Source organism: Chelonia mydas, chromosome 11 (assembly GCF_015237465.2).
Source record: "Chelonia mydas isolate rCheMyd1 chromosome 11, rCheMyd1.pri.v2, whole genome shotgun sequence".
Taxonomy (NCBI): Eukaryota; Metazoa; Chordata; order Testudines; family Cheloniidae; genus Chelonia; species Chelonia mydas.
The window spans coordinates 48,039,174-48,066,871 of NC_051251.2; the positions used below are offsets into that span (position 1 = coordinate 48,039,174).

The window sequence follows — 27,698 nt, forward strand, 5'->3', positions numbered from 1 at the left end:
ACCTTTGGGTTTGTCAGCAGTAGCTTGCATGATGATTGTGAGGTACTGGCTACCCACCAGTGACTGACAAGTTTTCTCTCTCCTTGTCCATGATAGTAGTGGGAGACAGAGTTTTTGGGTCCACTACAGCATCAGTACTTGTATAGAATCAATGGGTGTTAAAGACTGTTAAAAGCTTATAATTCTCAACTATAGTATGTTCAATAATCCTTTTCAAAATAAACTACATGGGAAATGACAAGACTTATTAATAAATCAAACTTTCAGTGTTTTAGAGCCAAATAAGCTTTGTCACAATTTTTGATGTTTTATATAGATCTATTTGATTTTTGATGTCCTTTGATGTTTTATATAGATCTATTTTAGTGAGGAGCACTATTAAATGTCACTCAGAGAAACTTTGAAACAAGTACCTTAGGGGCTCAGTCCTGCTCACATTGAAGTCAATGGGGGTAAGTGCATGACCGGTTGAATTTTTGTTTTGGTTATAAACACATTCAACATTTTATTATCTCATTAACAAATAACTGAAATCCGATTTGGGCAGGATCAGATCCTCAGTTAGTATAGATTGTCACACTGCATTGACTTCAGAGAGCTATAACAATTTATAAAAGTTGAGGATCTGACCCTAAGTATCTGCATTTCTGGGTTTCAGAGGGACTAGCTAAGGACTGTAGTTAAAAACGGTTTGAAATACCCGACCAGGGGTATTCTATCTGCTACCCAAGATCCATAAACCTGGAAACCCTGGATGCCCCATCATCTCAGGTATTGGCACTCTTACAGCAGGATTATCTGGCTATTTGGACTCTCTCCTCAGACCCTACGCTACCAGCACTCCTAGCTATCTTCAAGACACCATCGACTTTCTGAGGAAACTACAAATGCACTGGTGATCTTCCTGAAAACACCATCCTGGCCACCATGGATGTAGAAGCTCTTTATACCAATATTCCACATGAGGATGGACTACAAGCTGTCAAGAACAGTATCCCTGATGAGGCCACGGCACACCTGGTGGCTGAGCTTTGTGACTTTGTCCTCATCCACAACCATTTCAGATTTGGGGACAATTTATACCCTCAAGTCAGTGACACTGCTATGGGTACCCGCATGACCCCACAGTATGCCAACATCTTTACGGCTGACTTAGAGCAACGCTTCCTCAGCTCTCATCCCCCAGAGCCCCTCCTCTACTTGCGCTACATTAATGACATCTTCGTCATATGGACCCACGGGAAGGAGACCCTTGAAGAATTCCACCAGGATTTCAACAATTTCCACCCCACCATCAATCTCAGCCTGGACCAGTCCACACAAGAGATCCACTTCCTGGACACTACAGTGCAAATAAGTGATGGTTGCATAAACACCACCCTATAACAGAAACCTACTGACCGCTATACTTACCTACATGCCTCCAGCTTCCATCCAGGACACATCACACGATCCATTGTCTACAGCCAAGCCCTAAGATACAACCGAATTTGCTCCAATCCCTCAGACAGAGACAAACACCAACAAGATCTTTATCAAGCATTCTTAAAACTACAATACCCACCTGGGGAAGTGAGGAAACAGATTGACAGAGCGAGACGGGTACCCAGAAATCACCTACTACAGGACAGGCCCCACAAGGAAAATAACAGAACACCACTGGCCATCACGTACAGCTCACAGCTAAAACCTCTCCAGCACATTATCAATGATCTACAACCAATCCTGGAAAACGATCCCTCACTCTCACAGACCTTGGGAGACAGGCCAGACCTCACTTACAGACACCCCCCCAACCTGAAGCAAATACTCACCAGCAACTACGCACCACACCACAGAAACACTAACCCAGGAACCAATCCCTGTAGCAAACCTTGTTGCCTACTCTGTCCCCATATCTACTCTAGTGACACCATCAGAGGACCCAACCACATCAGCCACACCATCAGAAGCTCATTCACCTGCATGTCTACTAATGTTATATATGCGATCATGTGCCAGCAATGCCCCTCTGCCATGTACATTGGCCAAACTGGATAGTCCCTACATAAAAGAATAAATGGACACAAATCGGACATCAGGAATGGCAACACACAAAAGCCAGTGGGAGAACACTTCAGTCTTCCTGGGCATTCTATAACAGATTTGAAAGTAGCTATACTTGAACAAAAAAACTTCAGAAACAGACTTCAGAGACAAACAGCAGAACTAAAATTCACTTGCAAATTTAACACCATTAATTTGGGCTTGAATAGGGCCTGGGAGTGGCTGGCTCATTACAGAAGCAGATTTCCTCTCTTGGAATTGACACCTCCTCATCTATTGTTGGGAGTGGACTACATCCACCCTGATCGAATTGTCCCTGTCAACACTGGTTCTCCACTTGTGAGGTAACTCCCTTCTCTTCAGGTGTCAGTATATTTATGTCTGCATCTGTAACTTTCACTCCATGCATTTGAAGAAGTGAAGTTTTTACCCGCGAAAGCTTATGCTCAAATAAATCTGTTAGTCTTTAAGGTGCCATTGGACTCCTTGTTGTTTTTGTTTGAAATACTCACTCAACACCCCCGTATACTTTTTTCTTAGTTGTTCTTAATTTTCTCAGAGTAATTCTTTCAAGGTATGAAATTTCCCATGCTTAGGCTCAACCCAAAGATGTATTATTTTGGAAAGTCTGGACAAAATTGTAATTTCCTGATATGATTCCTGTACAGTCCACACTACTGGGAACTTGCTAAATATCTCTGTGTAATATAGTTTAAAACCAGTGAATACTAGGTTTCTCTATATCTTGGCTGTTTCACTTCAATGATCCTTAATATGCAATGCTTCACTTTCAAAACTGTCAACTTTTAATTTTAAGAGGGAGGAAAATAGCAAAAACATCTTAAACTAATCAATATTTGGCTTTTATACCTGTGTAAATACTAAAGTTATACACTGTTTAAAATAGAAAGATGAACAAATCACATGTACTGTGCTGATGCTATCTTCACCATATGATTTTATTACACAATCCACCGTAAGAAGAGCAGCCAATAACTACAAAATGAAAATGTGCTAACAGCGATTGTATGTCTACATCAACACACTTGAATGTACAATCAATTGAGTTTTATAGTAGGTTAACATTCTGTAAATACCTGCATTTTAAAAGAGCTTGATTGGGTATTCACATAGTGTGTATTTAGAGCAATGGAATGGTAGTCAGAATTGGGATCTTAATACAAGCTGAACCAATAACTGTGTCTTTGACTGCTTAAGATCAATTGACTACATTGAGCCTTAAACAATTTGTGTGGAACAAAGTTAAAGGTGGATTGGGAAAAACCAGTTGCTTACAAGAGGCTGTATTTGACCAAAAATAGGTAATTTTTAAAACTGTGTGTATGTATTTATATACATGCTGCTATTTACACATGTTGCTATTAAATTAATAAAATTATAATATATGAGAGATGGCTTTATGAAAACTGCAAACACTGTTGACACAGAAATGTTTTTCCCTTTGTAGTATCATTAAGCTATCTAGTGGAATAATGTTTATTATTGTTACTTACCTTTCTTTGAGTTAAATTACGAACAAGTTTGCTACAGAAATGACTTCAGAATACCCACATCTAGAAGTGATCATATAAAGCTGAGGCTATAAATTCTGACAACTTGACCATTTGCTGCCATTTTATTTACTGTAAAATAGTTATTATGAAGAAAAGCATACCAGCAGGCAGTCCTGACATCAGTGTTTTCTTGCAAACTCAGATAATCTGTACATCTGAGGGCTATTATTTTCTTATTTTATAGTCACCTTAAAGAGATGTGTACCTGCAAAAACAGCAACTATATGCAATCAATTGGTTGCTAGAAGTTATTATCCCACTAGGATGTTTTCTTTTATATATGAGGTGGAACATTAAATTTAAAAATTAGCCCTGCTGTGAAACTAATGACAATCTTCACTGAAAAGTGTCAATCCACTTCTGACAATTTCAAGACAATTTTTATTTTGCTCTTCACATAAAGAAAGATTGTTTGAAACAGCTATGTAGCACATACTAACTATAGACCTAATCCTGGTTGTCTTACTTATGCACATGAATAAGTAAAGCAAATTTGGCCCTTTATCTTCTGATTTATGCATCTGTGAAAAGGTTGGGAGAGAAATAGAGGTTTCCCTGATTCTCCTTGGAAGATTATAAGAACTTCAAAACTTTTTGAAGTGTACTCCTGCTGTGCTGCTTCTTTCCTTCACGTTGATTGGCAATTTACATGTCAGACACTGGTGAGGCTAGGCAGATTTTTGGAACTTCAGTGAGCCAGCATGAGAAAAAGGTGTACTGTGGGAGTAACACTGATAACCCTTTAACATCATGACAAGAAAAAGAAATGTTGGCACACTGGGCCCATGCTCTGAAAGCTAGGTCTGTGCTAGGAAATTGAGAGTCTCTAGGCATCCTAAGGTATAACAGTGTCAAAACAAGTATAAAAGAGCAAAGAGACCAAGACTGAAAGAAAAGAAAGGGAGAGTCACTAACAAGAAAAATAGAAGGCAAGAGACAAACATGGAAATTATAGTTGCTCAGGTACTAGGTGATGAGGGACACAAATATGTAGATGGGAAGGAAAAACAGGAATGAGAAGATGAGGTAAAGTTGTGTTGGGTATTTTGGGGGGAGAGAGAGACAGGGAGATAACAGTGTTCCAAAAACATATTCTGCTGCTTCTCCTTTAAAGTCAATGTTGTTGCACTGATGAAAAATTATGATAGAATACTTATCTTTTTAAACTTTGGATTCCCTATCATTTTGTACCCAACTTTTCATTTTTCTTCATGTGTTTTGTCTGCCTTCTTCTTCTTCTTTTTCTTCTTCTTTCTTCAATATAGGTTCAGTTTGACAGACAGAGAACTATTTAATCACAGCCAGTGTCTTCATGCACTACTTATTCTCAGCATTGGTTAGCACTAGTTGTCTGGCAAATGTAAGACTGGCGAAAGTGATCAATTCTGGGTAACCCTGCCACCCTTTCTGGTCACGTGGACTAGCATTTGTTCATTCCAGAACGCGTATGCCTTCATATGTTCATCCATTAGGACATTGGCAATGACGGGGAGGAGGGAGGGAGGGACCCGGAGAAGAGAGTGAGTGACAGTGAGAAAAATGGAAGCCTATATGAAAACTGAGCCTAAAAGAGGGAAGAGTCATGCACCAAAAAAAGGAAGAGTAATACACAATAAAAAGAGAATGGAGCGAGGCAGCTACAGACATAAGAGGAACCACAAAGACAAGCAAAACTGACACAGAGGAAAAGAGTGAGCTAACTATGATAATCAAAAAATATTGTCTCATAGGTTCAGTATTCCACATAGATTTTGCACTTATGTTATATGGGCTCCCAAAATTTGGAGGTTGGTTGTCAAAATGTGCCTTTTAGTAGCTCATTATTCTATTAAAATGTGTTACAAATCAGTTTACTAATCCCTGAACCATGTATAAAACTAACATTGTTAATAATACCAATTGGCATTTATAGACTGCTTTCCAACCAAGGACCACAAAGAATCTCACAAATAGTCTGAGCGTAAGGTGCTGAGTGTCCTTGGCTACCATTAACATCAATGGATGTTTAGGGAGCTCATCACCTTGCAAAATGGCTTTCACAACACCAATGTGAGGTAGGCAAGCAGTAATATCCCCTTACAGGCAAGAGTGGAGTTAGTTCCTTCATATTGTGTCCTTTAGTTGCTTTCTATCTGAGAGACTTCCTGATCAGATACTCATTCTTTGAATTATAGTGAGCCTGAGTCTGATCTCACGCTGTTTTTTCCTCTAGATTGGTGTTATTCCACATTTTATGTCAAGATGTTGACCACGCAGCTGAAGTGATACATGATTAACATTTAGATTTTCCCTCAGTCTTATTCTTTGCCCTGAATATGAATGATGGCATTCCTTTTCTTTTTGCTTGATTTTTTTTTTTGTTTTTGTTTCCCTGTGCAAGTGCTGTAAGTGAAAGCTGGTTCAGGTTTATTTTGTCAGAGAATATTAATGTGGGAAAGCTTTTGAAAGTTTCCAAATGAGTTTGAAAGTCAAACAATAATGTCTTCCCTGTGATTATACTAAAGTAGCATTAAGGACAATGTGAAAGTAGCATAGCAGAAAGCACCATTGCAATATTTGCAGTCTGTCAAGCTTGCGACAGCGGAGGAGAGGTAAGGTTTATTAGAAATTTGCTTCCCAATGGTTTTGCCTTCTCTTCTGTTGAATGTCACTTCATTTTCAAAATGTACTCTGTCAGACCATTACTCTGTTGGGGTATTTGCATACATTAGCACTGACGGATGAGAAATGATTGAAGAATGGTAGCATAATGAGTTTCCAAAGAAGCATATGAAATGAAATTCACTACTGCTGTGGAAGACGCAGTATGATAAAAATCTACTCAGAAAGGTGCTCTCTCGAAGCCAGGGACACTTGCTTTCCAAAGTGAACACTGCAGCACATCTTTTAAAAAGTTCAGATTAATCTGTTGCTTATTTTAAAAATAGCTCTTGTAGTGTTTTTTTTTAACTAATGTTACACTGTTTTCATTCATAGGATAGTTGGTGCGTGATAAAAGATGCCGCTGTGCATACTTCAGTGTGATAAACTACCTGATAGTTTGAATTTATGTGTTTCAGCTTGGCACTCAGGCTAATGATCGGACTATATTAAGTTTAAGGGCAATATTAGTTGCCTCTAATGAGCACAAAAGAACAAGGAGTTGATGGTTTCTGGCTAGTGTCAAGATTGGTTAGGTAAATTGTATTTGTGGATGATCACGTATGGTAACTGATCTCTGCCAGTCTCTTAAGAGATCTCTGCTCTCATTGAAGTCAATGGGAATTTTGCATGTCTTGTAAAATCATCTATTATCTATGTATATCTTTTCCAAGGCCCAAAATGATGCATTCCATATGTCAGAGAGCCTTAGGACTTTTTGCAAGTTATATGCAATTTTTGGAGCATGATGTTACACGGATTATTTGGTATGGGTTGTTTAAAGTGATACTATTTACCACTCTTTGTTTAAATAATAATAATAAAATATATTATCAAATAAAAGTAACACTTTGTTCTGACATTGTCATTTTTATCTGAAGAGTTCAGAACACTTTGCAAATATCATTACCCCAGTTTTACAAATGGAAAACCAAAGCTCAGAGAGGTAGGATGCATGTCTCTTAACTCCCTGTTCCATGTTCTAAACACTTGGCAATGCTGCTTTATAAAGTTTGTGAGAGACAAGGCGTGTGAGGCAATATCTTTTATTAGACTATCTTCTGTTGGTGAAAAAGACAAGCTTTCGAGCTTCACAGCTGAAGCTTGAAAGTCTGTCTCTTCTACCAACAGAAGTTGGTCCAGTAAAAGATATTACTTTACCCACCTTGTCTCGCTCATATCCTGAGACCCCATGTGGCTAACAACACTGCAAACAACTGTTATAAAGTTTGTTATACTTCCTAATAGTTCCTAAACTAAGGGAGCAGACCCTGTTTCCTTTGTTCACGCTGAGTCTTCAGAATGACTTCAAATGCATACTTACCTAATACAATATTCATCAATAGGAGTAAGGGTGGCAGAATTAAGAGCTAAGTGAGCAATATACGTACAGCTTTCAAATTTTATTAATTTACCTTTCCAACTGGGGGGGAAATGAAGTACAAATACATTTAGGTTGAAATGGCAAAACTAAACCAATTTACCATAAATAATAGTATAAAATTCAAGGTAGCTTGCTCCTTTGGAATGAGAAATAGCAGAGTTCATGGCATCTGCAAATATATTTCGCGTCTAGGCAATATAAATAGCCAGGCAACTAATATAAAGAAACTGAAGGCTGAACAGGTTATTCTTGCAGTTGAATAGCATGATTGGTTTTCATAATCTGTTCACCTAATGCTGAAAGGAGAATGCAAGTATATGAAGACTGTAACTATAAATCCTATCCTGCATATGGATTGGTATTCTATCCTTATGCATCCTTATGTTTACTAAGCTGGCTAGAAGAGATATAATTCACAAACTTGCATTGCTCTTCTGGGTTGGTGGGAAGCCCAGGATGTACTGCAAACCTTAGTAAACCAACAAATGATACTGTAGTATTATAGAATGGCTCAAAGGCTTTCTTAAGTATCAGGTCACTGAAAGATTTTAATAGGAGCTGATCCCAGTCATGCGCAAGTACAATTTGGGGCCTGATTCTGCAATTCTTATATGATTTCACTGTCGTTCATGGGATAAATCACAGGAGAAAGGATTATGCATATGAATAAGGTTTACAGGATTGCACCATTTAAGTGCGTTAGCTTTTGTCTAAAGATTTCATAGTTGTGTTACATCAAAAGGGAGACAATAAGGACATTGTTTTAATTGCTCACTTTGTAAAATACTATGTTTCAAGACAATTGGAGACTTTATTTTATAACAAATGAATGTTATGAAGAAATAATGGAAAAGAAAGAAAAAAAGTTCACATTTGCAACCAATAAACCAATATGGACTGAATATTTTTCTAAGTTGTTAAGTTAATTTGGTGTCTATGAAGGGTGTTGGATAGACCTCAGAAACTAGGTATATCCCGAAAACATGGTATAGCATGGTTGGTTGAAGAACAAACTTTCCTGTATTTTCCCACACCTGTGTTCCAAATGGAGCCATTTCCAGAGAGGCAGAAGTATAGCTTCCATACCTATTCAGGCTTTGGGCTCTCTGCTGACACTGCTATCAACATGACCTAGTCAGGCCCAACATTATATTAGTTTGGTGATGTACACAGCTCTTCCCTAAGTAATCAACCAAAACCAAATAGCATCATGAGGGATTTAGTTAACAGGTTGGGAAAGATAGTAATGTTGACAAGGCATCCGTTGAAAGTCCAAATTCAAATTACCCAGTAATAATGATACAAATAGTTTCAGCACATTGATATGCTAACAAGGTAAGGTGGGATGTGGTACGGAAGTGCTGCTTACAGGAAGGAATGGATAATTTAGTTAGGGATTGATCCTGCTTTGAGCAGGGGGGTTGGACTAGATGACCTCCTGAGGTCCCTTCCAACCCTGATATTCTATGATTCTAGTAGCTCAAGAAATAACATAAAACAAACAGTGTTTGCAATGCTGCTGTGTCTTTTTTACAGTTGTAGTACTGCATTTCTGGGACCTGGCTCAAAAACCATTATTAACCATTATTTTTAGAAGGGGCACAGGTAGTAAATTACCTGCCCCACTGATGGGCCTCTTAGTATCTCTTTATTCAACTCTACATTATTTTCATAAACCTGTTTGGGCCGTTACAGCTCTCTTAAAAAAATATAATACAGTGAACTTGTTCTTTCTTTTTAAAAAGCTCCTTTTATTATTTAGTCATAAAGTTGTTGTAAACCCTTTGCTTAGATATGGATCAATGTCATATTCTGAGACTTAATGTGTACAAGGCTTTAAATTCACTGAAGTAGAGTATGCCAGAAAATAGTATTAGAGCCTTATTCAAAGACTTACTTTATAACAGTATGCATACAGGCTTTTGTCAGTGTAATTGCTTTCTTTGTGGCCTATTTTACAGAGGATCATGAACTTTTTGTTACCAGGGCTAGACAATGTGATCTGTTACCCTAATGGCATATTAATTACCACTTTTGCTGAACCAGCACGCCTGCAGAAATTGGAACATGTTGTTAAGCGTCATGGCAGTAGTTACAGCTGAGACTAGAAGTCAATTCTTTCAGTCCTGTTTCTTTTGTGGGATGCTATGGAGATATTTAAGGTATTCCCCATGAGAAATACAAACTAAGAGCTTTTGTGGATTTATCAGTCTCGACCCTCATATTGTGCAGCTGAGGTATTTTTCGGGTATTGTAGCCCTATTATGGGAAGTTCAGACCCTGCTTAAAAACGCTAATCATTCACCTGAGTGAACTGTCAAAACAGAAGTCTTGGGAATGGACTGAAAATGTCAGCATGTCTTTGGATTAGCTAAGAGAAATTTATTATTTTCAAAGGTTTGACAATATTTAAATATATTGTGTACAAACTTAAGGTGACATCATAAAACACAGTGTTGGATACATATCCTGAGCCAGAGCTTGTTCTGTAAACCTGTTCTACTCCGTTGGCATTAGTAGATTCTGCCCTGAACTGTGTAGGTATGTGAGAGTGTAAGTGGGAGTGAGACCCACACATTTACTCTCTTACATGACCTCTACAACCCTTTAGTCTAGTTGCACAGGAGTAAAGGGACCCTGTGTTCCCGTTACACTTCCAGGCAGTTATCTTGTGAATTAAGATTCAGATCAGTTCATTTTGGAATGAACAAAATTACTAATATGTGCTCAACATAAGACACCTGATAAATAAACACAAAGGCAAGTTAGCCTCACAGATTTCCATGCTTTCAGTTATAGAGCTTACTGAAGAAAAATGGGGAAACAATTTCTTCCTATTTTCCCTATTTTTTTTAAATTAAAAATGTTCTTCAAATTTTGAAATTTGAGAAATGTTGACCAACTCTATTGATTGAATCTATCCCAAGTCTTTAATTGTATAGCTATTTATTTTATGTAGCTTGGTAAATGGCAGAAGATATTAATCAAATTTAATATCCCTCCCTCTTGTCTGCTCCCTCTTCTCCCTCTGTGCAGGATCTTGGTGATTTCTTTAAAGAAAAAGTTGTTAAAATCTTGAGCAACCTCCTCTTTGCCCCTCATTCTCCCTATCTCCCTGCTCACTGTGCCTTTTCCACTGCCACCGAACACTGCGTCTCTCCCCTGCATTCCTTCCTTAGCACTTTCACTTACCCCAGTAATCCTGTTCCTTCCTGTCTTCTGACCTCCGTCACACTCATACTCACCTCGGTCTTCAGCATCTTACTTTTCTCAGGTTCCTTCCTGAGCAAAGAAAAGAAGCCTTGACCCGACTTTCCTGTAAAATTCCCATCTCCTCTTTTCTTCCACACCCATTGAGCATGCCACCCACAAGCACCAGTATTGTTCCCTGCAACACCATTCTTGCCCCTCTCCAATATGGCATCCACCCCTTTACTCTACCACTCTCACCAAAATCTCTAACGATCTCCTCGTGGCCAGACATCAGGGCCTCTATTTCATCCTCATCCATCTTGACCCATCAGCATCTGTCAACACTGTTGGCCATACTCTTCTTCTTGAAATCCTGTCCTCCCTTGGCTTTTGCAAGGGAGGTGGGGAGCTGTCATTGCTGGTACCAGTTACATCTATGAGTGACGCACATAGCTACTCTGCACTAACCATCCTGTTACACTGTTACTTCATCTATCTTTCCCCTGCCCACTTGTTTGTCTAATTCATCTTGTCCTGTCATTTAGACTGTAAGCTGTTTGGGTCAGGGCCTGACCCAAAACAATTTACTATATGTTTGTGTAGCACCTAGCACAATAGGGCATTGACCTGGGTGAGGCACCTAGGTGATGGTACAATAAAATAATAATAATTAATAATATCCTGATTAGCACCATACCACAATGAAAGACAATATAATCTTTGAAAGCTATAGACACCTGCTACCATTTGGTTTACAGGTCAGAACATCCATTAACCTATCTCACATATAAAATAGGTCAATTTTACATGACATATGATCCCCTGAATTGTCAGTTTGAGTTTTTGTTCCATGCAATGGCTTTTGGCAGTTGTGTGAAGAGCAGTATATGCAGCATAATATTATTAAGTAAATCTCAAGAGTCTCAAGATCCCCAAAACAAAGACTGCGAAAGCATAGTTCTAGGCACAACTGCATAGTATTCCCCATAGATCCCATAATTGGGATCTTCATAATTTTTTTGACAGGCATGATAAAGGTAATAGTCTTCACGCAGCCTCTGCTATCAGAGAAAACAGAACAAAGGCTAAATGAAAGGGTTTGGGGTAAGCAGATCTTGAGACAAAGTTAAAAAACAAACACTTGTTAATTGATATTTCAATTCTTTTTCCTTGTTATATGAGTTATCTTTTGGGGGCTTCTAAAGATTGATTTCATGGAAATGAACTAGTCATTTCTTCAAAACCTATTGCTCACTAGAGCTGGCCAGAACCTGGAATTCCCATTCCACAGGAAATTCCAATATTTCCAAGCGTCCTGAATTGGGCCAAAAAATGAAATTTACAAATTTACAAAGGGAATGGGAATACCAAACTTTTGTTTAGAAAAAAGTTGAAATGTCACATTTCATTTTGACCTTTTCAAAGCATTTCCAAGGCTCGCCGAGCTGTCTGGAGCCCTGACAGACCATTAGATGGGGAGCTGGAAAGGCCTGGGAGCCTGGCAGCTTGGAGGGGGAACTGCCTGGCAGGCTGCTGGGGAACTGGGCAGACAAGCTGGCAGGAAAGCACACTCAGAAACCCTCCTGGCTCACAGGGTTCCCCAGGAAACCTACTTGATTTTTCCTCAGAAGGTTGTTGAAATCATCACATTCCCATGGAACAAGTCAACAAAACTAAAGGACAATAAATTTAAATCTGATACAAGGAAAGACATTTTTACCCAACAATTAATTCACTTGAAGAATTCACTGTCACATGATATCACTGAGTCCAAGATCTTAGCAAGTTTTAAAAAAAAAGGTTTTAAATATTTATATGGAGAAATAGAAAAGCCACAGTTAAATTAGATAAGATTAAAAAAATGAGAGAATAAATCTCATGCTTCAGGGCAAAAGTCAACCTCTGTGGTGTGAGGAAGAAATGTCCCATATGGGCAGGTTATTTCATAACTGTCAATTATGGGATAGCTTGACCTTCCTTTGAAGTGCTGGATACTGTCAGTGACAAGATATTGGACTAGATGAACTATTAGTTTGAGGTTATGTAGTTATTCCTGTGTTCCTATAATTCAAGTATTTGGCAAATGTTGAGATTTTCAGATGGTCTCTAAAAGCCCACACAATTGTCAGCTGTATCTGTCTGGGTGTGAAAAACCACTTTTGTGAGCACAAACTAGGTAATTATGTACATCTAACTTTGCACATGCAAATGACCAGATTTGCAATATGTATTTGCACATGCAAATATAGGTTTGTGGCAGGTAAACCACAAATAACAATTGTGTAGCGTTATAGAGGCTTTATTAAAACATTGGACTTGAAACAGAATCCAGAAATGTGGCTCTAAATAAACACTATATTGCCATATATCCCAGTGTTTGATACAATCATAATATCACACTGAGTCCATTATATTCGAAGTCTAATGTCTCATCAGTGAATGTAACATAATTATGACTGACATTTGTTTAGCTAGTTTTGCTGTGGCTTATAGAATTTAAAACAATCAGATCAGGAAAGAATCTAAAATGGTTAGAAAAGGGATAAAATAGCCTTCAGAAACTCAGAAGAGTATTTTCATATAGGTTTCAAAAATAAAAATATCTGGGGTATTTGTAATACTGATAATAAGTGATGTCCTTGAGTGCATTATACCCCAAATGGATACATTATTAAATACAGTTCTCACAATTTTTAACTTTGATTTAATTTTTTTTTATTTTTTCTTTCTGTTTTATCATGAGATTTATATAGTTGGTTAGAAAAAAAAGAGAAAACCAGGAACTGTACATTTGGGATCTGCTTTACTAGAGCAAATGGAAAGCTGTGCGTGTGTGCCTGGGTGTGGGTGAGGTCATGCACATGCGCACGCCTACTGAAATCAGATGTCTAGGCACTAAGGGAACATCCTGTTTTGGCAATCAAAATAAAGTAGTACATTCTTAATGATATGGGCACAGGAGAGGAAGGAGTTGGAAGTTTTGCTGAAGTCAGTTATCTAGAGGTGTTAAACTCATTGAACTGTTTATATTAAATAAGGATTTAAGTCTTCTCAGAAAATTCCTTAGTGTTTTTATGGTGAAATACAGAGACTCCTTTGTCAGTCTTTCAATCTAATCATGGTGGAATGAACTGAAAGTGCTAAGATGCCTTAACTGACTATATGGACCAAGGTGGAAAGACTTTTTTCTTTTAACTTTTATGTTAAAATGAAGAGGGAGGAGTGAAAACATTACAGGAGGAATGAGTCGTTTTGAAAATTACGCTCAGGAAGCAAAACATAGTATATAGGGTTCCATTTTTAAAATGTGTGTCAGGGGATTTAAACCTTTAGGTTAGCCCATGAGTCTCACCTTGAGGATGTTGATGATGTGACTATTCACATAAGTAGGCTGTTGCCTCCGCTTCCCTCCGGTCCCACCAGATATTTCATTTACAACACTTAGATAACCAGAATGATAGGCACTTCAGAAGGTAGCTCAAATGCATTTGTAGACAGAAAGAATCATCCACTCTGTGTACCCTGCCTAAAAGACACAGCTAGCTCAGGGAGCCAATGATCAGAGGAATACTAGCAATGTGTTAAGGTGAGCAAGGAGCTCTTCCTTGATCTGTGCTAATCTTCCAGCTCTGGCCATATCTTTTATGGAGAAATGATGATCAAGAGAGAGGAATGAACTGGCTGTTTACAGTGCTGTTGCCTTTGCCCTCACTTTTCTTTCCCCTCTGCTTCTTTCATCCTCAGTTTCTCTTCTTTCTTGCCCCATCCAGTCCCCATTCCAGCTCTTCTTTGCTTTTTTTTTCACTCCTCTTCACCCAACTTCTTCTTTGCCTCTTTCATCTTTTTTCCTGTTCTTAATCCTCTCCATAGTTGTCCCTCAGTCATATGCTCTATGTGAAGAAGAGAAGACTTCAAAGTGAAATTTACCATCTTTGGTAAAGTTCACTTTGCTACTCTATTCTCTTCGTTGTGTAAGTTTCAAAATGAAACTTGCCAAAGCTGGTAGATGCATCTTTGAAATTTGCTGTACTACAGACACAGCACCCTGGATAGGGTTTCCAATTTTGGTTGGACATATTCCTGGAGGTTTCATCACATGACATAATCTTTAATTTAAGAGTAATCTTTAATTCCTGGAGACTCCAGGACAATCCTGGAGGGTTGGCAACATAACTACAAGATGAGGGCTTAATTTTGCTGTATAAGCACTTAAAAGCAACCAAATTGGTAAACATCTTTGTTTTTAAAATTAGTATTGAACAGGCAAACAAAAACAAAACCCTCTGGTCCGATTTTTACAGCCAGTTTCTAAGTCCCTGAAATATAGCATACCGGCATAGAAAATATTAATTGTTCATCTCTCTTAACATTTTTAATCTTTGCAAAACTGATGGGTCATCGCTTACTGTCCTATTGTTTTAGTCAACATTAAATTCTTTGAAAACTAAGCCCAGTATTTAGTTGCAGCACATATGAGAGGAAATTTTGATAGTAATCAACATGAACAGCAAATAAAAATTCACATTAAAGGAAATTTTGCTAGTAATGAACATAAACAGCAAATAAAATGTAAATGAATGTGATATAGTGTTTAATAGCCTGAAACGTGACAGATGAGGGCTTCTGAGGATGAGCTAGCTGTAGCCATTAACCAACGTACAGACAGCAACATGAACTAAAGTAATTAAAAATTGCAATATATTTTAAAAAGATGAATTTCTCTCACTTAAGTCTAAGCAGATTCAATCAAAATTTAATTCAGCAAGACCACAGAATTTCATGCTTCTTGTACACAACAGTATGCAGTTGAGTGGGTCAGTAAAATAAAGGCAGATGGCAATGGATTAACTCTGTTTATTGCAATGCAGCCATTACAAGCTTCAGTCAAATAGCGAAACATAGTTTGAACAGTAAACAAATACATTAGAAATTTATGGAATTACAAGCAGCAAGATTATGCCTAATTGCAATATACTGGTTTATGTGTGAAGCAGTACAAGCCCCAGCAGTGTTGGGGTGTCACAGAAACTGTTTTTAGTTTTGGGTCACACACCTGGCATTTCACTTTGGGTTTCAGGTCAGAACAAAAGCAAAACTGATACATTTTGTATTGTTTTGTGTGGAGGCCAGAGTTTCACATGATTTCTATCCAAAATCATAAATGATCCATTCTATTTTGATTGCAGTTGGGCCCTGGATCACAGTAAATTCCTCTTAGGATTGTTTGAAATTTCAGGTTTGTAAAGTTTCATTCATCCTGTAAATTGTCCTCAGCTCTAAGTGTGTGTGAATGTGCATGCATGCACTACTCCCCTGTACTGGATTGTAACAGACCTACTCAGGTGTTTGGTTTGATTTCTCCCTCCAGTGACTGGAGTATAAACGGGATGAAAACTCTGTTACTACTGAGAATAATGAAAATATTTTCCATTAACCCTTTTAGTTAAGTGACAAAAGCCTGCATTCTTGGATTGAAAAGATCATAAATTGTATTCTTTATTGAATCTGGCAATCAGGGTGCCTGTGTATGTATGTGACAACAGATCCATTACAAAATCACGTTATTTCCAGCATAGCAAAGATACAGAAATCAAATCTGAACAGATGTTGCAAAGCTACTCTTCAAGTAATAATACAAGCATATCATGATACTGTATGGTATATACTTAGTAAATCACTGATTTCAGTTAAAAACAGTTCAGTGTCATTGTGGGAGGGGGGAGGAATGGATATGGGAATGCTTTAAAGCTGGAGATTCAGAAAGCTGGAGGTTTCGTGCAGATGTTGCAATAAACTAATTTGTATATCTGATGAATATGTATTACCTCATACTGTCAAATCCCTCAATTCTTTGTTCTTGGCTTCCCTCCTCCCCCGAGCCCATGAAATCCATTATTATTACGCCATGCATTCTCTATCCCCTTCTTCCCTTACTTGAATGTTCCCATCCCTCCTCCCCAGTTTGGCTACATCTTCCCTTTCAACTTTCCTACTCCCTGCTACCCAAATCCTCTTTCAGCTTGCCCCCTGTCCCCTGTATGGCTACGCACATCTATGCCCCTTTCAGATTCCTCCAATCTCCCCCCACCCTCACCGCTCCCTATACTTCTCAATTTTGCCTTTTTCATTCCCACAGCTATAGTGATGATGCCCCACCTCACAGCACCCAGTTTTGCTGTAATCATAATTCTGTGGCAGTGAGCAAGTTGAGACTATCCTGTAGGCCCATGGTGGTCTCTCTACCATAGAGTCACTGCCTAGATTCCCTTCCACACAGCTGGGGTCTCCCAGTTCATCTGAGAGAGTAAATAGGCTTGACTTGCCAAAGGTTTGACTTGTGTTTTTTTCTATTCCCTAAGTGTCTCCTGTTGATTTAGAGTATATTGACTCCAGCCCCTTGTCAAGGTGCACCTGGCTCACATGAGATGTGCCAGCACAATAGTATTTTATTGAAAAATCTTTGTGCTTCTTGCAAGACAACTGCAATTCCTAAAGATGATGGTATTAAATGTAACATTGCATTTGTTCTGTGAATGACCTTTTTCCTCCTCCACACTGACTTAACATTGAAGCATAACTATCAGCTTCTTAGGGCAACCTAATCTGCAAATTTCCAGACTGGAAATAGTTTGAATGTGGGCCATATACTTTTTAAATGGTGCTGTGAGAAGGACATACTGCATGATAAATGGTGCATTTTCTGTCTACCATTTTCTGTCATGCAGATTTTGACTGTCCTTGCACTTTTGATGCCCTTTCCACGTCTTGCAATAATTCAATCTTTTTTGTTTATGTTACATGACATACATATGTTATACATGAAATATAAGCCAAAAAATTTGACATTAACATAAAATATTTAACCATTCCGCTGCTGCATGCTGCTGCTGCAGTTGAACAGGGCACTGTTATTTTAAGTACAATAGGTACCAGTCCAGGTACACCAACTGACACAGGAGGTTAATTTTATACTACACACCTGATACATTAGGCTTTCCTGAAGTTGTTTATCATATATGGCAGGAATAGGAAAGACCTCACACTTCAACTTGTCTAACTACATGTATGAGGAAGGATTTTTCTTTGTGTTGATCCTTCAAAACTATAATCTACCCCCACTGTAACCACCTCTGGTGATGGGGTCTCAACCACTTCTCAGTATGGTTAATTCAGTTGCTTTTACTACTCATGTCAATTTTCTAATGTCAGACCTCAATATTTTATTAATTTCAATCCATTATCATTTTTGTGTCATTTTGGGGTGTAAACATGATTCAAATAATAATAAAAAAGACCGGAGTTCTGTGGGATGATACCATGGGGAAGGGTCATGAAATTGAGGAAGCGCTGCTTGTTGATGTGGTTGTTGAAGGTGTATAGATTGGGTGTTTTGTGGGCAGTAGGTAGTGAGAATGCATGTGTGAGAGTGTGGAAAAGAGATTTCAGTAATAAGTATAAAGTAGACAGTGCTTCCATTAACTTGGTAAAAAGCATAGCCTGGGGGCTAAGCAAAAGCTGGGCTTTTTCCCTGATAGCTTATTTAGCTCCAGTTACAGTTCCTGCCCCACAAACACGTAGCAGCTCAAAGTCATCATCTAAATATTCACATTTTAAAAGGTTCAAAATGATCATTTCCTTGGAATAGCATTGTAATGGAAGAGTTCAACACAGTACATAAATGCACTGCTTTTGCTGCATACCGTTCTTGCATGAAGCTGGCTTTTTAATCAACTTTCCCAAGAAAAAGCAAACAGAATTTCTTTTCTTGACTTCCTTGCACATTTTTAAATAAACTGAGTCGGGAGATTGTGGAGGAGGGACCTTAGCTAGTGTTGATGGGTTAATTTAGTTTCTGGATAATTCCAAATCCATGAGATTGATATTTCTTGGTCTGTTAGATTTTTCATAGTGAAAAACGTTTTCAGCTTTTCTTTATGAGCCTGTGCTGAAGTAGTACATCCAAAAAGATTACATTAGTTGTTCTGGTTTGGAGTTTTATTTTCTACATAGACAAACATAAATTAAAATGAAAAGTGTGCAACCATTGCTTCTGGTTGATTTTTTTGGCCCTGTATTCTCTGAGCAGCTGATGCTTAATTCTCCGTGACTCACAGCCGTTTCCTTGTGTTGCATGCAGAAAAACAAGGTTTTACCAATGGACAAAATTAATTGGTGAGCCCTTTCCCTCATAATGATTTATTTCCTCTATATTGTAATTTCTTTTACTTGCACAACATCTGAAACACTGGGGCCATTTTTCAGGCTGATCTGGTGGACAATGGCACGCAGATGTGCTGAACAACATATTCACTTATAGCAGTAAGTTGAAGACGATGGACTGTATGCTAACTCCCATGCAGTGTAATATGTATATAGTTGGGTAGATTTTTAAAATATATTAAATTGCAACCTATCAATATCTGACTTTTTTCTTTTTTAGATAGATGTAGTCATTATTGATTCTGATAGTATGTATGGGTCTGAACATCCAGATGCTTAAACATTTAAGTAATTTTACTCACATGAATAGTGTCTTTGAATTTAGTGCTCAAGGGTTTGCAGGACTGTGCCCCATATGTCTTGAAATCCTTGCTAAACAGATGCTGATCCATGCTACTGTGTTAACTACTGTCTCTTGCAATTGAACTGAAGAGTCTGAGTCTGAATAGGGTGCAATTAATTCAAAGTACTGCAGCTAGATTACTTAATCAGATGAAATTCAGACATCACATTATTTCTAAACTCCTATTTTTACCCTGGATGCCTGTAACATTTTACATGGGCATCAAAATTTTGCACCTGAATTACATAGCCAAAAAGTGCTATTTTCTGTGTCATCTTTTAGATTTAGATCACTCTTTGCCCTTTTTCACTGTTAGTTCAGATATGCTGACTCACCTATCATTTGTACCTCCTACTGTATCATTCATCTCCAGCAATTCATGATTGTGCTCTAATGCTATGGTAATGGGTGTGGTATACAAACAAAGGTCTATGATTTCTGTTAAAGGTATCTTACTGATCCTCCAACCAATTTAAACAAAACACAGGTGAAAGCACAGCTTTCATTGAGAGAGCAAAGGGAGAGACTGCATTCCTAATAAACTTTCAAACCCCTAGAAGGGAAAGGGGTGACTCATGCTCTCCTTCCCAGGCCATGAAAGAGGAATGAGAAATAGGGTTGCCAACTTTCTACTTGCACAAAACCGAACACCCCTGCTCCACACTCTGCCCCACCCCTTCTCTGAGGCCCCTGCCCCCTGCTCACTCCACCCCCCGCCTCTGTCACTCACTCTCACCAACCTCACTTACTCACTCATTTTCACTGAGCTGGCTTAACGGGTTGGGGTGCGGGAGAGAGTGAGGGCTCCAGCTGGAGGTGCGGGCTCTGGGGTGGGGCTGGGGCTGAGGGGGTTTGGGTACAGGAGGGGGCTCTGGGCTGAGGCAGGGGATTGGGGTGTGGGTGTGGGGGGGTATGGGCTCTGGGCTGGGGGTGTAGGTTCTGGGCTGGGGCAAGAAATTAGGGGTTGGGACGTGGGAGGGGGTCAGGGATGCAGCCTCTAGGTGGCTCTTACCTCAGGTAGCTCCCAGAAGCAGTGGCATGTCCCCTCTCTGGCACCTACACAGTGGCATGGCCAGCCAGCTTGGCACACTGTCCCATCCGCAAGCACCACCCCCGCATCTTCCATTGGCGGCGGTTCCTTGCCAATGGGAGCTGTGGAGTTGGCTCTTGGGGCGGGGGTAGCGTGCAGAGCCCCCTGGCTGCCCCTGTGCCTAGGAGCCAGAGGAGGGACATGCCACGGCTTCCGGGAGCCACGCAGATTAGCCACGCAGGGAGCCTGCCTTAGCCCCACTGTGCTACTGTCTGGACTTTTAACGGCCCAGTCAGCAGTGCCAACCGGATCCTCCAGGGTCCATTTTTGGCCGGGCATTCCAGTCGAAAACCAGACACCTGGCAACCCTAGTGAGAAACCATCCCACCCAGAAAGAACACCAGGAGGAAGGACTTTTGTTATCATGGTTTGAGTTTAAAGAAATTTTTGATTTTGCATGACTTTGGCAGGTGGATCCAGTGGAACTGGTGCCAGAAAATTTAAAGGGCCCACCAAGAAATAGATTGGGTTCAGGCAACCCACCACAGTTACACTTTTATAATTGAAAGGGCTTTTTCCTAATTGTGCTTTTTTCTTGAGAATGGGAAGTAAAATAGTTTTCAAATGGGGCAGCCAGATACGACCTTTTCTTACAGGGACAGAAGGGATTCTGAGGTGATAACTATAAAAATAATTTTATATTCAGATGACACTGTGAAATAATAAAATGACACTTGTCTATGTTGTCTGACTGAACTATCTATTACACATTTTATTGTTCCTTTCCAAATCCCCTGTCTCTGTATTCTGGTACTGCACCGTATAGATTCCTACTAGGTCTGCAAGTGTCCACCATGGGGGAGAAATAGCCTGATTGAATAAGAAGTTGATTGGTCATTTTGATTTCTTTAGTCAGCATACAAACGTAATAGTGAGTTCCATTTTAGATAATATGGATGTGGACCAGCTTCAGCATTCAGATACATGCAAGAATCTCCCATTCAAATTCACACCATGACTTTATGTCTTCAGAGAGAATTCAGCCCTACACATTTAGTTTACTCATTTGTGCAAACAATTTTTTAAATTGAATTTGGTAGTTCTAGAATGAAACTGAAAAAGTACTTGAAAGTTACATTGGACTAAAAATATGGGTTTGAAATGCAAATGTTATCTCATCCTTAAATTCTGGATTGCGGAACGGATAGTCTTTTGGGTAAATCAGGAACTCCTGTTTCGAATCTTGGCTCTGCTGTAAACTACACAGTATCCTTGGATTAATCACTTCTCTTTGCCTCATTTTCTCCAGATATAAAATGTAGATGGTAATTCTTATTCTTGTGGAGCTAAATTAATAGTTTGTAAAGCACTTCGAGATTTGTAGAGGGAAGGGCTTTATAGAAGTGCAATATTATATTGTTATTGTGACACTATATTGCTGGGCAAATCTCTCACTGTTTCATTAATGGCCCATGAATATTAAGTGTTTGGCATGCCTCTAGTAATGTTAACTTGTGTCTGTACACCCCTTGCTGAAGCAAGTATCAGCAGCCTCTGCAGAAAGCTCTCCATCTGAACTTCCAGGGCAGTGGTTCTGTTCTGTGAATAGTACTGTACACTGTGGGGAAACAAACCCTCCAACATTAGTGCCAAATGAAGGACCTTTGTACCTTGCGTGTCTGTGAAGCTTAAACTGAAAAAAGAAAAGCTGAGTAAAAACCAAGAAGCAGTAGCATGGACTGACTTTTAAATGTATTCCTAATCATATTGCTATTCCCCTGGCATAACAATAGAATGCTTGAAAAATAAAATTGCAGGACACAAACCTCAGGTGTCAACTTGTCACCATGTTACATTTAAAGTAGTTATTAAAATCATTATGCTATCAACTTGTGAAGTTTAGCTATACCAAATATAGCAACCTGGTTTAATTGCTCACCATTTTACAGTGAGTGAAAGAAAGAGAGGGGGAGGAGAGAGTGGAGAAAACTGTATGTTTGCAAGTTACCATCCAAGGCCTTTTTTTCTCATTAGAATGTAAAAAGTCCAGTAGAATAAATTAAGAATAATATGTACCATCAGTTCTGTCTTTGAATATAATATTATAGATGAAGCTGTCTAGCTGTCTACATAGTTTCGAATAAAGGGTCTTACTGAGATCTTTCAGTAATACAAGCAGAATACATGTTGACATGACACTGTAGTTCCAATACTATAACAGTGCTTTTCTCTTGGGGAATTAAATGAAATTAAAATGAATGGCTGTATCCTGAAAGAAGAGCCAGGGACCAGGTTCTAACCTCCCACTGATGTAAAGCTGGAGTAACTCCACTGAAGTTATTCCAGGTTTACACAAGTGTAAGAGGGATCAGAATTTGTTCTTAGATTACTTCAATAACTGCCTATAGAAAAGATTGAAAGACAAGTTTAACACAATATAAAAGATGGAAAATAATTAGTAATTTAGAAGGGGAACTAGTTGGAAGAATAATCCCTCCACCAAAACACTTCTTCTACTGTTCCCATAAAACATGAGTTTATTATAATTTGAAGGAACTGGGGAAAAAAATAAACAAATGAACACCTCCACCAATTTGTGGAATTCCCAGTGCATCATTGCTTCTGTGTATCTGTCTCTTAGGAGATGAGCTGTCTTTAATTATTCAAATAACAAATAATCATAATTCATAAATCCTATTTTTTTCAGTCTTTCACAGTGGATCAAACTCATAGTTTTACTAGGTTTGAATAGAGCTGGTCAAATACTAGAAAACAGCGTTTGCAAACAGTCATTTGAATTCAGAATAGCTGGTCATTCAATTGTGTATGTGCTCCTTTTTATTCTTTATTTGTAAACATTTGCATTAATGAGCTTTTAGTCACACAAATGGTTGGAGAATGACTTATTTTTGCATGGACTCCCATATTTGCCTGTAAACAATAATATTTGCTATTCATTATTCTGGTTAATAACAAATAGAAACAAAACCATGTGATTTAGGTGACAAATCTGCAGTAATTAATAGTAATGGTGAATAGTCTATGCAACAAATTTCAGCCTATGAGTGTTCATAAGCTGTTTGAAGCGTCACAACAGATTTGTAAAAAAAAAAAAAGTTTCCAAACAGAAAAATGGCGTGAAATAGTCCAACAATTTTTTTATGAAGATGTCAACAAGTTGTAGGGCCTGTTGCAAATTCTGCAAAAACTTGGGGGAAATCATCGGACTCAAGTCTCCCTTACTGCCAAAAGTAAAACTAATGTCAGTGTAATCGGAACATCAGAGAAATCTCATTCAAGGAGCAACCCTAGTTTGGCATTCTGTGTGTTTTCACTTACTAGTAAAATATGGTAATGTGACACATCACAGGCTGATTCATTAGCCTATATGCATCCATTGTTTGAGGTCAAGGTGCATTAAAGAATATTTAAAATTCACTGCTTTGCACATCTTATCAGCTTCCGATAGGAAGTCTTTTGAGGTGAAGCTGTGGATAAGTATCTTTTTGTTCTTTTTGGCCAGTAAAGTTACCTCTGTCTATTGGTTGTTTCTTTGCACAAATGAGTCAGCAAAACTCCATGCCATAGATACATCAGTAAAAGTTCTTTCCCTTTATGATCCTGTTTGCAGGAATGGAATTTGATACTGAGCTCATTGACACAAATATAATGGTGCAATGCCAAAAATACTTAGTGAATTATAGGTGTATGAACCAATGTTCTTTCCTCCCACTGTGTAGTTATTATTCTATAGCTACTTTAAATGTCTTTTAATTTAACATCTCCCTCCTTGACTGCTAGTGGGTAGAGCTCTGAGTAGATTTAAGATGGAGGATTTTACCATGAGAGAGAAATTTCTCTCTTATGGAGACTTTATATTTCTTTTTTGTTTTCCTTGAGCTAAGATCATCTAGACTAAAAGTACAGTACATGTTTTGTTCCATATGTATGAAAAAGAACATGCTATAGTGTAGTAGCTGCAGTTTTATCCTCTCTTAAAGCTAAATATAGAGTACCTATATACTCATCCCTTCTTGGTCAGAAGAAATGCCATGTCTGTGAAGCCTGTGATATGTTAGAATTTTCAGAAGTCTGTTTATAGCTATTTGAAATATATGGATGGAAGTGATGAATATAGCAGCCATTCCAAACAAATTTTACTGGAAATCCTGCCTTCTATGGTATGCTATCATATTCAACGTATATATCCATAACAAAATCATTTGTACTCAAAGTACGGAAGCTAATTCTGTATAATACTATAGCTGAGTCTCTTCTATACTAAACTCAACTACATTGTAGAAGGACAACACTATTACAGCCTGAAGTTTACAGTCTGTTCAATGACTAATTAGTGTATGTCCTCATTCAGATACATCTTTAGGTGCTATAATACTTTGGCTTTTTCCATGTTAGGTGTTGTGATTATCTGTGCTTCATTCATCATTGATTACAATCTCAGAGATGCATAGGGAAGTGATGGACTATCCATACACGGAAGGCTCAATCCACATGCACCTGGGCTCAGTATAGGTGAGGGTTTGGGGGGATAGAAATGGCATTAGTTCACTTTTCTGCGTACACCAATCCTGGGGCCCAGCTGAGCTAATTTACACAGGCAGGAATGGCTCCCTCTGAGCCTTTCCAAGCCAGGCTCCCCCCTTCTATTCCTTGATATGCCTCCTAGATTAGTCTGTGTCTGGCAGGAGGGCAGGGGCTGACGTGGGCAGAGGGGTGATATAGAGTTGAATACATTGGCTTTATGCTATCTGAGGAATCCCTCATGCTGGAGCAATCCTCGACTGCTATAGGTTCCTTTGCACTTTGCAAAGCAGGATTAATCCCTGAATATTGAAATATCTTTAATTATTATTTTTTGAATGTTTGCATTGTTGGTAGTGTCTGAAGGGCATAACTGAGATCAGGGCCCATTTTGTACAAACACACTGTCGGAGACAGTCCCTACCCCAAAGAGTTTACAGTCTAAATAGACAAGGCAGACAAAGATTGGGAGATGAAGCAGAGGCTTTTGCCCAAGGTCACACAGCAGGTCAGTGGCAGAGCTGGTACTAGAACCTTGTCACCTAACTCCTAGTCCAGTGCTGCATTCACCAGACCATACTGCCTCAGTGACATAGAGCACTTGAATATTTCACAGTACTCACTCAGGTTACTCTGGCATTTGGACTGTCTATGGGCTAAAGTCTGGGTTTGAGGGACAGTCATTCTTGGGTAGTGGCAATATCTAATAAACGTGTCAGAACAACTTCAGGGGTGCAGGAGAAAGCATGCCCCAAAGAGACACTTACTGCACACTCAGAGAACTAACTCCTCTTTCACAAGTCCCCAACTTGCTTGCTTAGTTCCTTGGGGATGTTGAATGTCATTGGCTGCACAAGCCAGCCCACAGTTGTGTTCAGGGAGTCCTGCTTTCTGCATGAGAATGCTATGTGGGAAGAGGATCTTGACACTGCCTCTCTACTCTGCTATCTATTAATGTGCTACCAAAAGCTATCTGTATAGACAAAGATCCTCTAGAGTTTGTAAAATATAAAATGTAATTATGGTATTACACCTGTAATATATTAGTATAAGGATAGTTTAAATTGAAAACAGGCAGGGCGTTCAAACATCTTAATGGGTCCTCCCTAACCTTGACCACAAATAAAGCAATCATAGACATATTTCAACTCCTTTGCAGTACAAATCCATGGAAAACTATTCCAAAGAACAAACCAATTTCATCAAACTGCAAAACTAGGGACTGTTGAAAAGTATTTAACAGTGAAGAGGAGACCTCACATGGCTGACACTAATTTCTCTGTTTATTTTGAACCTGAAAGATGCTCAGATACCACCATTTGAGGGCACAGAATAAGAACTTGAAAGGGACAAAATTGATACTGAGCTGAATTTTGATAGCCAAGGATAGGGTGACCAGATGTAAGGGACAAAATATCGGGACACATGGGGGAAGCAAAAAAAAAAAAAAAAAAGCGGCCGGAGTTGCCGAAGCAAAAAAAACCCAAGAACACGCCCCCCACCACACCGCCCCCCCGCCGGAGCGGCCAAAGCTGCAATATCGGGACAAATGGCATCCCGACCGTGCATCGGTCGGGACGCAGGACAAACAACTAAAAATTTGGACAGTCCTGATTTTATCTGGACGTCTGGTCACCCTAGCCAAGGACTGCCCTGTCTGTCTGAGCCCTTACTGTTCCAGCGTATACAGCCAAATTAAGTAAACCATCTATGAGACGCAGGAAGCACTGACGGCTGGTCATAGGATGGACACAGTTCTATAAACCTCAGTCATCAAGGGCTCCTCTGCCATCCTTTGAGGAATTATCTAAAGAAAGCTTTAATAACTAGTTATTTTGGAGATCTCATCTGGATCTCCTGGAAGCTCAAAAAATTCATTGCATTTACAGTCCTGAGGAGAGAAAGAGACCAGATTGCAATCATGTTCACACTTCCTGATCATGTAGGTTAATGCTGGCTGCATCTCCTGCCAGCTACCCTGGTCAGCTGGTTTAATATCACATCATCTTGAGATCTAAGCATTATGTTCTGTGTGCATCTGAAATTTTATGACTTGCTCTTTGGGGCATGGGCTGTCATGTCTATATGTTTTGTACAGTGCCTAGCACAATGGCGTCCTAATTGTATTTGCCTCTAGGTGTTACTGCATGTGACAAAATACACCCCTGTATCCACACCCTACACACTATTTAATAATCTTCGTACAACGTATGCCTTGTAAGGTATCATTTGAAAACTCAATTTGCTGATCAATATTGTCCTGATAAAATATGTGTGTTAACGTTGTATGTGACATTATAAGATTCCCCTGCATGATGTTATTAACACATGTTCCAAAGCCCACAGCCCTGCCCAGGCAGAAGTCAGGTCTGGCCTAAACAAAGAAAGAAATGTGTGCTTGCCTTAATTTACATTTAAGCAGTAAACAGAGTCATAAAGCAGGGAGGGAAAACAAAGGAAGTTCAAACAAGAGGAAAAAACCAGCAGGGAACATTCTTCCATGTAGACTCTTTGTCTCGTGGGTCTCAGCTGAAAATGTTTTTTCAAGAGGGGGACAATTACCCCAAGTCACTCTTTCCCTGCCCATTGCATTCACTGCACCTGAAGAGACAAAGGAAGCCACCACTGGATTATGGGGGAGAGGGTGCTGACCTAAGAAGTTTGGTCAGTAAGACTGCTGAAAGCAGAGGGTAAGAAAACTTTGCTTTGAATCTAATATGGTTTATT

At 39.0% G+C, this 27,698-nt stretch overlaps 1 protein-coding gene and 1 long non-coding RNA gene across 2 annotated transcripts in view; one reads left to right on the top strand and one right to left on the bottom strand.

Moving 5' to 3' along the window:
* Nucleotides 1–27,698, top strand: part of ZNF804A (zinc finger protein 804A) — a 236,633-nt gene that overhangs the window by 110,128 nt on the left and 98,807 nt on the right. The gene's annotated exons all lie outside the window — the stretch shown is intronic.
* Nucleotides 1,800–27,345, bottom strand: LOC122462376. Its single transcript, XR_006284884.1, has 4 exons — nucleotides 26,474–27,345; nucleotides 15,106–15,117; nucleotides 12,519–12,531; nucleotides 1,800–1,809 (listed from the first exon to the last, which is right to left on the bottom strand). It is a non-coding gene; the product is annotated as an uncharacterized LOC122462376 (long non-coding RNA).